The following is an 18387-nucleotide window of genomic DNA, read 5'->3' on the forward strand; positions in this document are numbered from 1 at the left end:
CAGCCTCAGAGGGAGCCAGCTCTGCTGACACCTCCATCTCCAGCTTCGAGCCTGCAAAATGGAGAAAATAAATGTCCGCTGCTTGGGCCGCCCAGGCCGGAGCACTCTGTTAAGGCAGCATGAGATATGGATACAGTTCCCAGTTGGCTGGATGCTGCTCTGGGGGAGCACTGAGAGTCCAGCAGAGCTGGGAAGAACGAGAAAGGAAAACACGCTCCAAGGAGAGAACATAAGTCACTTGCTGATCCCCAGGCCTGGTTTCTAACAAATGTGGCTTTCCTTTCTTCATAGCAATGAGATAAACGCAGACATCCTGGAGAAAGGAGAGTCCCTGTGTGCATGATAAGCTGAAGACAGGGAGAGTGTGAGCAGGTAGACCCAGCCCTGGAGGTAGAGGACAGGCGTGAGTAGCTAGGCTCCATCTAAACTGATGAGGAGACAGGGTCTCCCTCAAAGACCACTTGCCCCAGTGATTGCTGTCCTGATGTGCTCAGCTCTCTGGGTGTCCTTCCTGGTCTCTAGGACACTGTTTTTAGGCTCTGGGGGAAAATACCAAGATGGACAGCTACCGAGATGTACCTGAATAGGCTGATGCTCAGAGACCCCGCAAAACTCTGGCCTGTCCATCACTGGCATCCACAGACCCGTTGATGGGGACCAGCTTGATGTAGGAGGATGGAAAACAGCAGTGTGCCTCCATGGAGAACAAGTTTCTGGATCAGCCGTTTTCAGCAAGTCCAGATGGAAGAATTAAACACGATCTGTGCCTGGCAGCCCCTTCTCTTCACGGTCGGGGGAGGGGGGCTCACATCCATCAGCAGGTGGAGATATAAACCAGGAGTGTCCGACCTGTTGCCCATGGATTTTGTGAGTGCACACATGTTTATTTTGTGTGACACTGCAGTGTGATGTCATTTATAAAGTCCACACCTAAATGCTGGGTGGATGTGGTGGTCTAGCTGTAATTTAATTGCTTGGAGGACAGAGTTGGGGAACCTCTGCAGCAAGCTGGCTAATTAAATTAGCCTTCTCATTAAGCTCTGGGTTCAGGGAGAGACCCCGCCTGAAAGAGTGAAGAGTAATCAGGGAAGACTTCCAGCGCCAGCCTTGGGCCTACACACATATACACATGTGCATTTGTACTCACATATATGTTCTACTACATACACATGCTAAGCATCTCAATGTTTTCACACATGCATACATAGGTCCTACACACATGTGCTCAAAGATCTAGATGTTTTAAGTAAGTTGATGAAGTTGAATTGGGCCGCATTGGTAGCTACTCTGAGCCACATGTGGTTGACAGGCTTGCCATCATCATTATAATGAGTATTATCTACCATTAAAAGGGAGACACACTGCTCACACTAGCTGATTCCACTTTTGGAAGATTATGGAGAAGCTGGATTCTCAGAGGCAGAGTCATCAAGTCAGGTGATTGCCAAGGCCGGGGACACAAAGGTGGACAGAGGAGGTGGCAACCTGGCGATGTGAGTGTGTCGTGCTGAAAAAAGTCAAGAGCCCGGCTGGCTGTGTAGAGTTGGCCACAGGTAAAAATAAAAGTTAAAAAGCTTGCCTATCCGCTGGGTTCCCCAGGATTAGGCAACAGACAGCAGCCTTCCAGAAAGGTGCCAGCATTCTGTGTTACAGATGAGAAGCCAAGGCCAGGTGATTAGGTAAGCTGCTGTTCCGTCAGCGTCAAGTCAGGAGTTTGCCTTCGGCAGTCCCAGCATCCCTCAGGTGCTGGTGTATGAAGGAAGAAATGCCTCCCCCAGATCCTGAGCTTTCTGTGCTGTGGAGGTCACCCTGACTTGCAAAGTGCACAGTGAGAGAGGGGAAGGGGCTGGTGACAGCGAGGGCCACTTTTAAAACAAGATGGCACTGAAGATCAATTTGCAATACACCTGAACAAGGGCCCCGTGGTGTGAATGTGCCGTCCGCACCGACCTTCGCCGACTGGGAGCTTTGCATCTGCGCTGCATGAATTTCAATTCAGCAAATTATGCTTAAAACACGTGTAACCCCAAACTGAATGTAAACACACCAGAAACCTGGCGGCTGTCATCGACTGGGAGTACATACAGTCACACACGCATGCACTGAGGCGTCTCTCCGGATAGTTCTCTGGGGACTGGGTTTCTGTTCTTCCCTGTTTCTACCCTCAGGGCTTCCAGCTGGCCTTGGGGGTTGGTGCTCCCAGCAGGAGCTGATGATGTCACTCTACATGGTAGCATAGCTCTGCACCACCAAAATGCAAAGCCTGCAGACACTAAGCTTCCGGTTTGGGTTTTGCAGTCAAGGGTCTCTTCTGAGGGTTTCCTGTTTTTCTCATTAAATTATAAGTCACCTGGGCTGGGGCCACTGACCTGCCCGGCAACCTCATCAACATCTATTTCCCTTTATCTTTGAGAAAGAAATGACTGCTCATTCCCTGGGAATGGTTGCTAGGAGCAGAATGTCTGATACACAGATGTGATTAAGAGAATTCAATTAACATCACCTTCTAGCTGACCATGGGGACATGTTGCTAAACACTGGATGTGGGTACCTGTGTGCATATATGCATGCCTGTGCCTGCATGTGCCTGCATGCATGTGGTTGTATGTAGCTGTGTGTATAGGCCTACGTGTATGCACACGTGTATCTGAGTGTATAAGCATGCAGGCAAGTGTGTGCATATGTACCTATGTGTGAACCCATGCTTGCATATGTGTGCATGCCTGATCATATGTGTGCATGTTAGTGTATATGAACACACTCAACACAAACATCTTATGTACTGGGAAAAGACCTTCATGGAGGAAGGGGAGGGCTCTGGAGATGAGTAAAACTACTCTCTCTGCAGTGGGCATGAGAGTGGAGAATTCATACACCTTCTAAGCTTTAAAGCCTTGGGGGAGACTACTTTACAAAGAATCTGAAATATATGTCTGAAGACTGCTTCTAAAGTGAACAATCATCTCCTAATTCCTGTTTGGAAAAAATACGTCTTCTAGTCTTTTAAAACGTGGCGTAGAATTTGGGGACAGGGTCAGTGTCTAAGGTCTGTCTGTGTACTTCAAAACAGGCCTAGAAGGATTGGCTACAAGATGGCACTGCCGTATAACAAAATAACAGAAGTGATTATCAAAGAGCGACAAAGCCGAGATGAGACACAGGACAGAAGCTGCTGCCCTGAGATGTCTCAAGAGCTGGGAAGGGGACACAGTGTCTGGGCCACTCAGCGGGTGTGACAGCTTGCTTCACTTGTCTACATTTTCCAAGAAGAACCTCGGTTATTTCTCTTCTTGTGTTGTAATGAAGACATGTGAAGGGTTAACTTTACTTTAAAGAGCTCCAAGCGACAGAGATGGTTCAGCAGTTAAGAGCATGCACCGCTCTGCGGAAGCCCCAGGTTTGGTTCCCATCAACCACGTGGGCTCATGACTACCTCTAACTCCAGCTCCGGGGAATCTGACACTTCTGGTCTCTGCAGGCACATGCACCCCTGTGCATGTACTTGACTACACACAGATTCACAGACACACATACACTTAAAATAATGATGTAGTCTTTAAAATTAAAAATAAAGAGAGGCTGGGCATGGTCATGATGCCTTTAAACCTAGCATTCAGGAGGCAGAGGCATGCACAAATAACAGAAAAATAATAATCAGAAAAAAGATAGCAATCCTGTTAGAGGTCTCCAGATCTCTGAACTAAGGGGGAGCTGGTTTAAGGTCATCAGAAGGAGAGAATGAGATACCCACACTGAAGGTCCAACCACTCTTGGTTACACTCTACAGCTCTTGATGATACTCAGTGACAACCAGGAAAGTCGCCTGCAGTGGGAACCGTGTTCTGGAACAAGAACACCTCTACCCGTGTCTCCGTGAGAGTTCAATTCCTCACCATGCCGGCGGCTGGGACAGACAGTTGTTCTAGTGCGGTGGTTCCTCCAGGTCAGGAAGCATCACTCTAGCTGCCTTTTATCACTTAGTTATCAAGCCCTTTCTAACGTTGGTCCTGGTGGCTCAGACCTATGAGGCAGGAGCTGGTGTAGGGCTCTTGCCAGTGTGTGTTGGGGAGGGGAAAGCGAGACCTGGGGAAGCCTTGTCATGCTAGCTATCATGAGGACTGGCACCCAGAGACCAGTTTGAGCTTTCCTTTTTCTTTTTTTTTCCCTTGTCACCCACACAGCTTCACAAAACAGAGACGGTCAGAAAATACTAAGACTATGCATAACGGAATGAGAAAAGCCAGTCATTCGGTGCTGCCCAGAGGGGCTCAGTTAGGGTTTCAGGAAGCCAGACTCTGCTGCTGCTCTCTAAGGAACGGCTGGAGTCACACCTCCCGGGAGGTTTGGTCCAGACAGAACACAGCTATGATGGGCTTGGTGACCAGGCAGCATGATCCTTAGCGTAGGAAGTGGTGTTCAGAACGCCTCCCACGAACTCTTTCTCTTCTTCCTGGTCCTGCTGCCTTCCCGCTCAGTCTGTGTGGGCTAAGCAAGGCCCAGGGCAGACTGCAAACCTCTGAGCTAAACAAACTCTTAAAAGAGCAGGGAACCTCCAATGAGCCATTTTTCAGACTTTAATTCTGCCGAGTGGAACTTAAAAGGCCTTTCCATTTGCTCAGCTTGCATTCCCTCTGCCCGGGGCAAACAGCCTCCCTCCAAGGAGTCAAGAACAATCAGCAGAGAGTGCACAGCCCAGCTAACCATCCAGTGCCAATCTGCCGCAGAAGCTAGGCTTCAACCCTGCCTAGTGGCTGTGTAGGCCAGCAGCTGGAAGACATCTGGATTTTGCCATCAAGAACCGCCCTACAGGAGCTCAGCCAGGGCCCCGCTTGATCAGATCAACAGCCTCTACAGCTTGATTGCATTTCCAGGAGCAAAAACCTAGGAAGGATCCGGGTGACACAGCTCCACGCTCTGCAGAGCATCACCTGACGTGGGGCCTGCAGCATAGAGCTCTGGGTCCCAGGAACCCAGGTACTCTGTCAGTCATGAGCTGGGTAACCCCGACCTTGCTGAGCACAGGGAGAGCATCTATGCACGTAACACGAGCAGCAGCAAGACACAGGTGCAAGACATTCCCTCGGCCAGAGCGTGGGCGTGAAGAGCTGACACCCAGCTGGGGCGGCCTGCGCTTGTGCACAGCACCTTGGACAGGCACACATTCCCAGCTCTTGATACTTGGCCGGTCATGAGAGCTGATGCAAACAGAGCAGCCCTAGGCATGCCTGAGTTCAGAGAGTGTTTCCCTGGCCCCTGCTCATCTCCTGGCCCTCACTTACCTCTTCATTAGTATTCCCAGACATCAAGTCAATCCAAGTTACCTTGACATAGGAGGAGGATGGAGCCAGAGCAAGCCCTTGTTAGGGCCACCCAGGTCCTTCCCAGACATTTCCCTGCATGCTGATGAGACACCAATACTAATGAACTAGCAAGACGGAAAAAGCACACAAGGAAGATTCTCAAGGAAAGATGTCCCTCCTCACAACACCGCCAAATGAGGAAGGCTCCACCTGAGCCAGACTCCCTCCAGCACCTCTTTGACGCTCAGCTCCATGGGAACCTGGCACACATTTTCCACTGTGGCTCCCAAGACCCACTACCCAGGGTATCTGGGGTGGAGAAGGAGGAATGAGCTGGTTTCCCATCAGCCACACCTCTTAGGTAGCATGGGAGAGTCTGGCCCCGATCCTCCGCGGTCGCTTTACTTTGTGTTTATGAACCTGCTTTCTCTCCTGGCATTCGGAGCTCCAAGGAAACCTCAGCCAAGGCTATTCATAGGCCAAGGGCATCCCTGGGGAGGAGAATGAGTTCACAGCCACAGCACAGGTGCCAAGTGTAACCAAGGTTCCCAGTTGGCCCAGGCCACACTGGGGAGTGACGACCGGAGCTCCCGAGCTAAGCCGAACCCAGATCCCCTCCTGCTGTCTAGACTGACCACTTGGGCAAAGCTTTTTACCACCTGTGCTTGGACCCAGAGCCTGCTAGAAGCAGAACCTGTGGTCACACAGTGGGATTCCACCCTAGGTCAGACCTGGAGGGAGCCAGGGAGGAGGAGGGGAGGAGGGTTTGGCACAGTGACACGGAATATAAATGACTCTTGTAAACAGAGTTTAATAAAAAGGCAGTGAGGGAATTTATGAGCAACCCAAGGATAATTAAAATTATTTATCTACTTACCTCCCTTGCTGGCTGATCAGTCTATTAATTATCTATTATGTACATGCTGATTTGCATTTCAGTGAGGGGGGTAAGGGCAGGTGAGCAATACGGGGTGGGGGAGGGGGTCAGGACTCACATGGTGGGAACAGTACCAACACTCCTTTGGGCAGAGCGTGGCTCCCCTCGGTTGACCCCCATTCTCACATCACTCGCCCTCCCTCCCCCTGCCCGCATGGGCCAGCCACCCTGGCCACTGAGAACCAGCCACGACAGAGTAGAAAGCATCACAGACCTGTTTGCAGAATGGATCACTCTTAGAACAGGTTCCCGCCGAAAAGGCCTGTGGGCCAGCTCCCGGGAAGGCTGGCCGATTCCCCTTGATACTTCTGAAAAGGAAAACAAGAGAATGAAATCATTTTCAATCTCCTCTTACATCTGGGAGACATCAGACGCATATTGTCCTGTGTTCTTGATTAGAAATATCCAGGATGTAGTGCAATGTCTTTTGAACGCTGTGAATGAGGAAATACTGGGACGGGCGGGGTGGGGTGGGGGCTGAAGTGGAGGGTGGGAGGCACAACCAGGTGCTTGACGGCCAGTCAGCTCTGAAATTCGAAGGACAACTCCAAGATGAGAAGATGTCGCGTGGGTCAGAGGGAGGGTGTCAGTGAGTGGGAACAGGATGAGCTGACAAAGGAGGTCCCCTGATGGATGGCGTCTCTGATCTGTCTCCCACAGGGGACCCATTCTCCTTTCCAGCCAGCGCAGCCCTCGTGAGGCTATGTCCTCAGTGTCAACTCCACTACCAGCCTTTGTTCCCAAGCACTGGGCTCAGCTCAGTGGCAATGTCACACCCCAAGGGACCACCAGGCCTATAATGATGCCTTGGAGCCTAGTTAGGCTGCCCTTCCATCTAAACCTGCCAGAGTTCCCCCCAGCTGGCCACAGGCACCCCGCCTTTATCCTGAGCGGCCTCTCACAGCTTACAATGTGGTGCCTCTCGCATTGGCTCTCAGCCAGACATTAAAGTGTGTGGCAGGGTCCAGCGAGACCTAGGTCCTGCATCTCTGCTGGACTATGTCTGCAATGGGTAGATACAGGCCTTCTCTGGTCTGTACTTGGTGGGTTCCCCACAAAGCCACATGATAAATTCCCAGGACCCAACTTGAGATGTTTGGAGAGGGGCCTGATAGATGATCAGCTATGAGGACGGCACTTTTGTACGGGGTTAGTACCCTTGTAAGTAGCCTGCCCGCTCCTGCGTGTTATGTTAAGGTTGATGTGAGGTCTGCCTTCACCTTGAACTTGGGTTTCCAGTCTCTGTAACTCGGAGAAGCAAATATGTGGCATGGCATGTGCCCATGGCATCTCACCAGAGCGGTCCACATCCACCATCCTTAAGGCAGCTGGTTATGGGTCACTCACAATTGGGAAGCAGTTCTGCATGGCAAGCAGCCTCACCCAAATTATGGACTCTTTCTTACTCTACCTCTTCTGAGCCTTCCTCCACTGACCTGCACCACCTCACCCTACCCCTACCCCCTGCCAAACACCACACCCTCCTCCTTCCCTGGCCTCTGCCCTACTCTCTGAGAACTTTTTGAACAAATCAACCTGACCTCAGGGCCCCTGCACACAGTGTCCTGTCTCTGGATGCTCTTCCCTGAGACTTCCGCATTCTGACAGCATGTCCTTCCTCACTGAGGTGTCCCCTCAGAGAGGCCTCTCTGCACCCGGAAGTCCGCCTCGTCCTCTGCCCTGTCACCGTCATGGCCAGTGGGCATCATCTGTAGAGTCATCAGCATGGACACCCGAAACTGACCCCAAGGTCGCAGAGCCCAGGACAACACTCCCACACAGCAGCACTCGGCACGAGGTGAGTACACTCATTCATTCATGAATAAGCAGCACAGTTGTCCTGACTCCTGGTACAGCTCCCGGCCCCAGTCTCCTGCATGTCCCGCACGTTCCAGTCCCCACTTCTTTCAAAGAGTAAAAGCTGGGGTCTGAGGAGATGGCTTAGTGGATAAAGGGCCTGCCAAGCATGAGGACCTGGGTTTGGTCCCCAGCACACACGTGACAGGGGTGCTGTGGCACGCGTCTGTAATCCCAGCATGGGGGAGACAGGTAAGAGTCCATGGGCTTACTGGTCAGTCAGTCTAGCCCGATCAGGTGAGCCCCAGGGCCCAGCAGGAGACTGGGGAAGACACTGAATGTAGATCTCCCCATTCATGTGCACACATTTGCTTCGGCACCCACACAAAAGTAACACACACACACACACACACACACACACACACACACACACACACACACACACAAGGAGGGGCAAGTTTCTTGACATTTTGTGGTATTTTCAAGGCTTCCAAATTAAGTTCATGTTCCCAACATGGCTAGGCTCTTCACGGTCAGCCATACTTCTTTCCCTCATGACTCTCAGCTTCCCACCTTCTCCACACCTGAGTCCTAGCAAGCCTCCACATTCTGGTGCATGCTAACCTGCACAGAACCCCTGCTGTGTGCCTGGGGTGAGTTGTTACCAACTCAAGGTGTCTGCCAGCCTTTGCTCATCCATACCCCTAGGGATAGTTCTTGTATTCCTGCCCCTTTCTTCTCCTGAATTCCCCACACTGCCGTGGAAACAGCTCACCAGTGGTGGCCTTTCCCACCTGTTGAGGTTCCACACCACATAGGGCTGGGGTTCTGAGTGGGTTCTGAACTAAAAGCCTCCCTCTACCTCCCACACTCATTGTGGCTTCTGCCTAGACCTGCCGCTCTCTGCGGAGGGAATGTGCTCTGCCATCCTAGGGAGTGTGACAAGCCAGTCTCATGTTGCCTCAGTTTCCACAGCCTTATGAGAGCTAGCAGCATAAAACACACAGCAGGACAGTGTCTTCTTAGAGGAGTTCACTGCTGGGCTCATCTGGCCAGACCTCATGGCTGTGGAATATTTGATGGTCAGCTTTTGTGTCTACCTGGAGAGTCCCAGCCATGCATCCCAACATTATCTAGATTTTCCATGACTGATCTGACATCTATGATCTGTTCCCTTTATGGGAGATGAGTCCCAGGGTATGGGTGGGCCTGATTCAAGCATCTTAAAATGAAGAGTGAGGTGGGCTTGACTTGAGGCTGGGCTGGCAATTCCCAGTTAAGCCTGCAGAATCTGGACAAGTCACCTTCTCCTGAGAGCCGTGAGATCAGTCATCAGTCTATCTGGCCATCTGGCTGGCTGGCTCCCATGGTTCTATTTACTAGATCTGCGGAGGTCTCTTCTGGAATGGACTTCTCCTAGAAAGGCTGTGTCTGTCAAGATTCTAGAAAAGCCCCCCAATCCTCCCCACCACATCCCTGCAGGAGTTGGGGGTATGCCTCAGCAGTGGAAAATGGACACTGGAAAAGCCACCTTGGGGATAAGGGCTTCCCAGTCATAAGTCTGGAACCCGCTGGCCATCTTGACTCTGTAAAGTTGGGCAAGGCTGCATTGAGGACACTCAGCCTGAGCTTCAGCCCCAGCCCCAAGGCCATGGCCTTTGCCCTGGGCCCCCTAGAGGTGTCCCTAACCCTTTTCTGGCCCCACCACGCCCCCGTTTCCTGACTATCGCTTTTCAATTCCTTACGATGTGCAACAGCCGCAATGCAGAGACGCCACACTGAGCGCTGAGGACTGGGCGAACTGTGTTCAGAATCGATTCTCAGGGCTGTGAATACCAAGGCGAGGTGGAGCTGCTGGGAATTACACAAAACCAGGGAAGATCCAAGAGCCAAAGAGGAGGGCTGGGCTGAAAAGGGGTGGGAAGATTTTCCAAAGAGAAAGCAAGAGGAGACAGCCAACAGAGCAAGCACAGCCTGCCCCCTCTGCATGGCAGCGTGTGAGTAGGTGGTACATGGCTAGACCCTGCAAGGAAGAGGGACAAGTGTCTCTGTGTGTCCAAGTCAGGATGCCAGGCTAACAGAACAGTGTCCCAAGGTAGGTGAGCGCAGATAGCACAGATCACGCCTGGTGACAGGCACCTTCCTGGGCTGGGGACACTGGAATGATGGAAGGCTCTGCTAACCCACCTGTTCCACAGAGCAGAAGAGCTCAGGCTGGGGAAGCCTTGGCCCCTGTAGGAAGTAAACAAGACCCAGAGACCTCGGGGGTCTCTGAAACTTGTGTCCTTGAGATTGTATTGGCAGAATAAACTGTCCCTGCGCCCTTGAGTCTTTCCTGGGTAGAGCCTAGGTGAAGACAGGGGAAGGGAACGACTGCCCTGTGGCCTCTGCAGCCTCCACAGTGTGACTTGATAGCATCACAACGGTCAGCACAGAATGCTGGGGGCCTACCCCAAAACACACGATCTGCACTTTGGTAGGTAGCACTTAAGAGTCCCGTATGGATGACCCCGCCACCCTGCTCTTGCTGGCGCTGACCAGATTCCTATAGCCAACTCCTGATTTCCTTCTCCTACTTCTGAAACCCACTGGGCTGGCTCTCCCATGGCCGCACTGGCTGTCAGGGTCGGGCATCAGGGTGAGGGAAGGCTTCTGCTGACTACAAGGGTTCTCTTGGTGAAGGATCAGGCCAGGGGTGCTCAGAAACAGAAACCTCCCAGGCACAGGCATTAAGTTTAGTGTGCGGGGTTCCATGTAGCATGGCTCTGCTCAGTTATTCATCACTCCATTACCCCTGCCTGGACCCTTACCCTAATGTTCCTGGCAGGCCCCAGGTGGAGCCATCCCTAGGCCATGATCAGTGCTGTCTTGTCTGGGTGTAAGGGTCTGGGGGCAGCCTTGAGGAGGAGGGGGAGGGGCAGGTGGGGTCCTGTCTCTTTCTGCTGTAGAACTACATGGACTAACCACCTCGAACCACGGGAGGCCAGGCCTGCAGGTCCACTGTCTGTGTCGCTGGTCCAGAGCCCTGACTCCTACCGTGAACTGCAAACTGTGAGCTGCAAAGCGACTGGGAGTCTTAGCCTCCAGGCAAAGCTGCTGTGGCTGTGGCACCTCCCCTGGAGAGCAGGGCTTGCTCTCAGGTTCCTGAGTGCACCAGAAGCCCTTGGCAGCAAACCCTGTCCATCTCCCCATATGCAGGAGCTACTGAGCAGTCACATGCAAAGCTAGGTACCTTGGTAGCTCGGTGGGGGATTGACTCCAGGATCTCCATGGATATCAGAATCTGAAGATGCTCCAGAGCCCTACATAGAGTGGTGTAATGTTTGCATAAAACCTACGCAAACTCTCCCATGTATCATATATGTTAATTTTCATTACATTTTATTTAGTTATTATATGTGGATGTGGATATGGATATGTGTGCCACAGCATACACAGGGAAGTCAGAGGACAATTTGTGGGGGTCATTTCTCTCCTTCCATCATTATGAGGTCTTGGAAAACGGACTCAAGTTATTGGGTTTGGTGACACTTGGTGACAGGCTCTTTTATCACCGAGTCATCTTGCTCACCCTCTCCCATATACATAATTTACTTAAAATAAGGTTTCATTTACATTTTTATTTGTTCATTTGGTGTGTGTGGAGGTATGCATGTGTGTAGTATATGTGAATTCACTTTCCTGGGAGTGTACATGGAGAGCTGGGGTGACAGAAAGTATCTACTTTACCTTTTGAGATGGGGTCTCTTACTGAACCTGGAGCCTTTTCGCAGTTGGCTAGACGGACTGAACAGTGAATCCCTGGGGTGCCGTCTACCTCTTCTAGCACTGGGGTAACAGGCATGTACCCCACGTCCAGCTTTTTACGTGGGTGCTGGAGATCTGCATCCAGGTCCTCATACTGCACAGCCAGCGCGTTCCCCAGTGAGCCATCTCTCCAGCCCCCCAACAGACTGTGAACCCTCACCAGGCTGCCTATGAGACCGGGGCAATGTCACACTTGTAAGTAGCTGAGTCCTGCACTGTTTAGGGACTGGTGACAAGAAAGAAAAGTCTATGCACACTCAGGGCAGGAGCAACGATTTTCCTGAATATTTCGATCTGTGGTTGATTGAACCCGCAGACGTGGAGTCCACAGACAGAGGAGCCCTGCTCCTCTCCACAGATTGTTCCTGACGAGCTGAGTTGGGGCCTCAGGCGGCCAGACCGTCCTGGAGGGCAGTGAGAGGTCACAGCCTCTAAGCTGTATCTCAGCCATAACCACAGAGACTTGTAAGGGGGTCACAGGTAACCGGGCCTAACAGGAAATCCCCAAAGTATGTGGTTTGCTTTTTTTTTTTCTTTTAAAGGCAGGGTCTCTTGTGTCCCACCATGACTCTGAACTTCTGGTCTTCCTGCCCCTGCCTGCTGGGATTAGTATGATGATCTTATTGACTATCTTCAATGTTTTCCCAGGACAGGCTGCTTTCAGGAGTGACAGGGAAGCAGACAGGGTGACAGGGAGTCCTCAGGAACAGGCAGAACCATTGAGCCTCCCATAAACAGATGAAATGGCAGAAGTCAGGTCATAGCCCCACTCAGCAGGATGCCTGCCTAGCTCCCAAAGGCACAAATGGCAGCAGCCAAGTGTCAGTGAGGGCAGAACAGGCCAGAGACCTGCACTGGCTGCACCACAGTGTCGGAGGCAGAAGCAGGGTCTGGTGCCTTCTGAAAGCTGCCACATACTCCTGGTGCACAGGGAGCCAGGCATCGAGAAGAGTCTCACGGTCACTCTCCAAAGGAGCCGCACGATGCAAGGACTGAAAGGCATAACCATGTCCTCTCTCATTCCTGTAGGGAAAGCTCTCTCTCTCTCTCTCTCTCTCTCTCTCTCTCTCTCTCTCTCTCTCTCCTCTCTCTCTCTCTCTCTCTCTCTCTCTCTCTCTCTCTCTCTCTCTCTCTCTCTCTTTCTCTCTCTCTCTCTCTGTGTGTGTGTGTTATATACTTATGTGAGCATATGTACACACAGCTGTGTGCCATGCATGCATGTGTGGTCAGCACGAGTGCCTTTCTCTACTGGTCCTCATCTTACGGTTTGAGTCCAGGTCTCTCACTGAACCTGGAGCTTGCTGATTCAGGGTTAACTGAACAGTGATCCCTGGGAATCCTCCTGCCTCCACCTCCCAGTGCTAGGATTATAGGCACACGCCACTGCCCCATGCCTGTTTTGTCTTGTTTTTTAAATGAGTTCTGATGGCTTTCACTCAGGTTCTCACGTGTGCACTACAAAGCATGTTAGCAGCCGAGCCATTTTTCCAGGCCTAGCAAGGTTTTTCTTTCTTTTTCTGTAAGGAACAACTAAACAGTCACTAGGTGATGCTCAGAGCTGTTCCTGGTTGTGGGGGAGTATGAAGCTGGCTGAGCTCAGAGGGGACTGGGATTTATCTGGGGCCCTGCATTTCTTCTTTACGACTCACACCTGTAACTTCAGTATTTGGGATGCTGAGAAAGAGTCGGAAGGCAAAGGCCAGTCTGGACTGTGTAGGGAAACCCTTCTATAACATCTCCTCACCCCTGGAAGGAAAGGCCTCAGGGCTGCACAGCACCATGTTAACCATTGTGAATGGCAGGTGGGAGAAGATGCCGATTTCTGATGTTTTGTCTCCATTATCAAATTTCCCCTATTTTTGATGACTGTGTAGTTACACTACAAGCCTTTGAGGGAGGGTGTCAGGCTTGCTCATCTGCATGAGATGGCACTGGCCAGAAGCGTGGGATTTTGTGTACCCAGAAGCTCAGTAGAGGCCAGGTGGTGGTGCACAGGTCTGATCCCAGCACTCAAGGAGAGACAGGCAGATCTTTGTGAGCTTGAGGCCAGCCTGGTCTACATATCAAGTTCTAGGCTAGCCAAATAAATAAATAAATAAATAATAGCTTAGGGTCTGGCTGGTGGTTTAGTGGTCAAGCAACTAGAGGATGGATGCTACAATGAGATCTTGGGAGTATTCAGGTGACCTCTACCCAAGAAGACCTCTATCTGTTCCAAATGACGATCTCTAGACAAAGACCATTTCTGCTTCCAGGAGCTCAGGCCTCCCTGCCATTTTCCTGGTAGGAGAATGGGGCCTCAGTCCTCTGGGCAGACCCCACCCCTCACGTAGGACACTAGAGAGGGCTGGGGTCCTGGCCACTTTTCCTTGTCAAGCAGAGGTCCCCAAGTTCGTGAGAAACACCAGGGCTCTTACAGAGTGACTCCTTCTCTACCTCGTGAAGATGGGTGGGGGGCTTGAGCATCCTGAGGTCCTCTGCAGAGTGACCTGTCCCTGGAGAGCCCTGGACCTCCCATCATTCCTGCAGGACTGCCCCCACACAATCAAGTCTAGGACAACAGGCAGCTGCTGGACACTCGCTCAGTAGCGCCCCCTCCTGGCTGCACCTCAAATCAGCTGGGTCTTTTACAGCTAGGTTTGGCATAAGCCGCAGCCTGATACATGCGCGGCCAGCTCTTGCTTTGATCTCACACAGCTACACTTCCAGTTGTTAGAAACTCACAAAAGCCTCGTGATCAAATTCCAGGTCATTACTCAAGGAAAGGGACCCCTCTGTGGTCGACAGCGGCAGTTTCAAACCAATTAAAATCAGCCCCGCGTTCCTGCAGGCCGCCGCTGTGCCGCCACCCTGGAGGTCTCCCAGGGCCCATGCTTGCAATGAGCAAGACGTAGGAAATGTTAATGGAGATGCTTAAATGGCACGCCGAGGGGATTCTGGTAAATAAGGCCACTCTACGAGGCTGGGGGAGACGTCTCTCGAGCTTACCCTGGAGGGAACTTCAATAAACACGAGATTGGATTGGAAACAATTCACGCCGCAAGGGGTGGGTCTACCGGCAGAGCAGGGAGGGGTCTTCGGAGGAGAAAAGCTATTTCATTTCCTATTAGTTCCTCTTTGCAAGTGTCTTTGCCCCCTGCTGCTGGCTCCTGAACCTGCCAGGGCCTGACAGCACCCACTGAGCCGGCAGGGAGGACCAGGGTGTAATTTGCCAAGTAAAAATGGGAGGGGGTGGGATGGGGCTGGATAGATAAGGGAAGAGAGGCTCCAGGGACGGCAGCGGCTGAAGGGCTGGAAAGAACCGTAGTGGATCCCGGGGCAGAGCAAGGCAGAAGGAACTTCTCTAAGGATGGGTTGTGTCTCGGAGCAGTGAGGTACTGTTTAGGGAAGACCAAATGTTTGCTTGCTTTGAATGCTTTTATTGCATTTATCAAGTATTGGGGGGGGGGCATCCATATGCCATGCTGAGTCTGGAGGTCAGAGGACAACTTGCAGGAGTCAGTTCTCTCCGTCTACCACGCAGGTCACAGGAAGTGAACTCGGGGCACTAGACGTGGCAGCAGATGCTTTAACTTTTCTGGCCCATCATTTATTTGTTTGTTTGTTGACATGGCTTACCACTGTGGCCCAAGAGTCCTGCTTCAGCTTCCAGGGGGTTGGTATCACAGGATCACAGGTGTGTGTAACCACACCTGGCTTAGGGAAGATCAAATGTGACCCAGGAGTCAAACAGACAGCGTTCTAGAGACTACAGTCCTGTGAGCAAATGGAGCCATGGCTGAGTTACCAGAATGGAGCCTGAGCCGACGCTGTAGCTACTGCCTTGGTTTCCAGCCTGGAATCGTGTCCAGGGTGTGGGCAGTTCACTGTTCTGCTCCACGCAACTACAGGGCCTCCCGACATCGTGGAGAAAGGAGGTTTTAGCTGTGAGGTCAAACCACAGCTTGGGAAAACTGGACTTGCTAAAGCTGGGCCAGGAAGCTGAGGTGTTGCTCACAGGACACCTACCACAGGCTTCTAAGTGAGCCCGCACTTGATTTCAGCTCTAAAAGTGAAATGACAGGCTTTGGCGCAACAATTTAGCAGTAAAACTCTCAGATACCCAGCTAACGGTGAAATTCTAGACAGACGAAAATAACACCTTGATTGTCTTGAGTATGTACCACACAGCCTTTGGTATACACTTACACTAATATATACATACACATACATACATGCATACATGCATACATACATACATACATATATTTGTATATATGCACACACACAGCCATGAACTCACATCTTAAAGAAAAGAGCGAACACTTCCCAAAGCTAGTTGGGGACCCGGCTCTTCCTGCAGGCTCAGTGAACCCTCCTCACATCATCCCCATAGCTACCAGGTCATCACTCAAACAGGAAGACTGGCTGCAAATTGCCACTTGTTCAAGGCCACACAGTCAGCACGTGGCCTGGCTTAAACTGCAGACCCAGGTCATTCGTATTCCAAAGTCTGCACACTTTCCCAACCAGACCCAATGCATCAAACTTGGAAGCATTTTGCAAACAGAAAGGGCTGTGAGGAAGTCACTATTGATTCAGCACTCTGCTCACTGCGCTTGGCTCAGGCCCTTTGAACCTCGGAGTAAAGATTCTGCGATATCAAGTGAAGGCTCTGTCATTACGGTTGCTGGGATGGCTCCATGGCTGCACCAAATCCTGAGCAACACTGACACCCTGGCACGGAGAAGTAGCCCTGTGCCTTCTTGAATTCTGAGCACCCTTAACCTTCAGCTCCCCTTAATTAAGTAGCTGCTCATAGGGAACTGGTAGATGCGGGAGGTGCTGGCCACACAGTTAGAATGGCACTCTTGATGAAGCTAGGCAAGTCTCCTTAGCCCTGGGGCCAGCGTCTTGGCAGTCAGGAGCTTATAATAGCCTGCGGGCAGACCCTCTCTGACTGTGGCCGAGTCCACAAGCATGTCACACGTCAACTCCCTCACCTTCCACCATTAGCTCTGTGAAGACTTCTCTAGGAATACAAGTTAAGCTTAGCATTTTGCCTTTTTCTAGAAATGTCTTTTTTGTTTAAATCCCTCTTTCTAAAACAATTGTCAAGGGGATTGAGACAGAGCCTTCAGCAGGTCGTTAGCCAGCCCGTCTCTGGAGTTGCCTGCCTGCTGCTGCTGCTGAGTTTATGAGTTCCCCTGGCTCCACCTCTGCACTGTCAGCTGGAGCCCTTTTGGCAACTGAGCCCAATTCACGCCCTGAGTGGAATAAATGCATTCCAAGCGCGACCATCCTGAGGCTCCAGGTGCTATTTGCTTAACCAGCGGCCAAGAAGGAGCCTGGGACGTGGCAGTAAGAAGCGGGCCAGCATGGATCATCAAAACTCCAACACAGAGGAAGCTGCTAATCAACTGTTAAAATCCAGGACACAGAACTGCTGAGGGCGTGAGCCAGGGAGCCCCACTAAACAAAAACAGCAAACTCTCCATTCCAGGTCTGTAATCAGGGCCTCCTCTCTCCATGAGGGTTGAGAGACGGCATGCACCCCAACGCGGGGTGTTTTCGTTGTCTGCCTAATGAGCTTTCACCGGGAGGTTTCATATGAAGAGCTGCATTTTGGAACCCAGCCCTGTAAGAAAGGAAGGGGTGGGGCGGGAGCACGGAGAGAAGCCACCCACTGGATGTTGGCTCTTCCAGGGAGAACGCAGAGTTAATTACGGGCAGGTTGTTGGTTTCCAGGTGACCTACTTCCCACATGGCTTCCCCTGCTTTTCTCCCCTAACACAGAGTTTTGACATCTATGAGCCAGAAAGGAAGAAAAGTCACACAATGTCACCAAAGCAGAGAGGGGCTCGTGCTCTGCCATCCTTGGCAGGAGAGGAGAGGAGCAGAAGGCTATGGGAGGCCGCATATGTAAGAGGCAGAGGGGGCAGGAGAGGAAGAACACGGGAAGATGGCAGCTGAGATGCCACCCTGCTCAGAGAGGTCCTCTAGGTCAGCCTAAGTAGGGATGGCCCAAGACACCACGTGCAAGCACACACACACACACACACACACACACACACATATATATATGTGTGTGTGTGTGTGTGTGTGTGTGTGTATACATGTACAGACATATATGTACAAACATACCCTCATATACACACATGCATTCACACACATACATATAAATTTATACACATACATACATCACACAAACATGCACACACATATACACCTCCACACCTATACCTAATGAATATACATATGCATGCACACATATGTGTGTGTATACACATGCATGCACATGTACACACACATACTGCTCTTGGATCTACTGTTTCTGTTCACCCCGAGGACCCTGTTAGATTCAAAGAGCCCCAAGGTGGGCTGGAATGGCTGATAATGTCCTGTGTCCTGCCAGACCATTTGAGGAGCTAGTGGCCCCTGAGAGGTGATGGACTTTCCAGAACGCTGTGGTAGACTAGCTTCTGATCACGGATTATGGGGCAGCATCCCTTTTGAAGAAACTGTGGGACCTCTTGGGACGGGAAAGGCCCGCCTCTCCCAGGACAC

At 51.5% G+C, this 18387-nt stretch overlaps 1 protein-coding gene across 11 annotated transcripts in view; it reads right to left on the reverse strand.

Moving 5' to 3' along the window:
• Positions 1-18387, reverse strand: part of Rbfox3 (RNA binding fox-1 homolog 3) — a 426573-nt gene that overhangs the window by 175721 nt on the left and 232465 nt on the right. For all 11 annotated transcript variants that reach the window (XM_016008571.3, XM_076543863.1, XM_076543867.1 and 8 more), the window contains one exon: positions 6452-6545. The gene's annotated coding sequence lies outside the window, so the exon portion shown is untranslated. The remainder of the gene's footprint in view (positions 1-6451; positions 6546-18387) is intronic.

Source organism: Peromyscus maniculatus, chromosome 8 (genome assembly GCF_049852395.1).
Source record: "Peromyscus maniculatus bairdii isolate BWxNUB_F1_BW_parent chromosome 8, HU_Pman_BW_mat_3.1, whole genome shotgun sequence".
In the NCBI taxonomy this organism is placed as follows: Eukaryota; Metazoa; Chordata; class Mammalia; order Rodentia; family Cricetidae; genus Peromyscus; species Peromyscus maniculatus.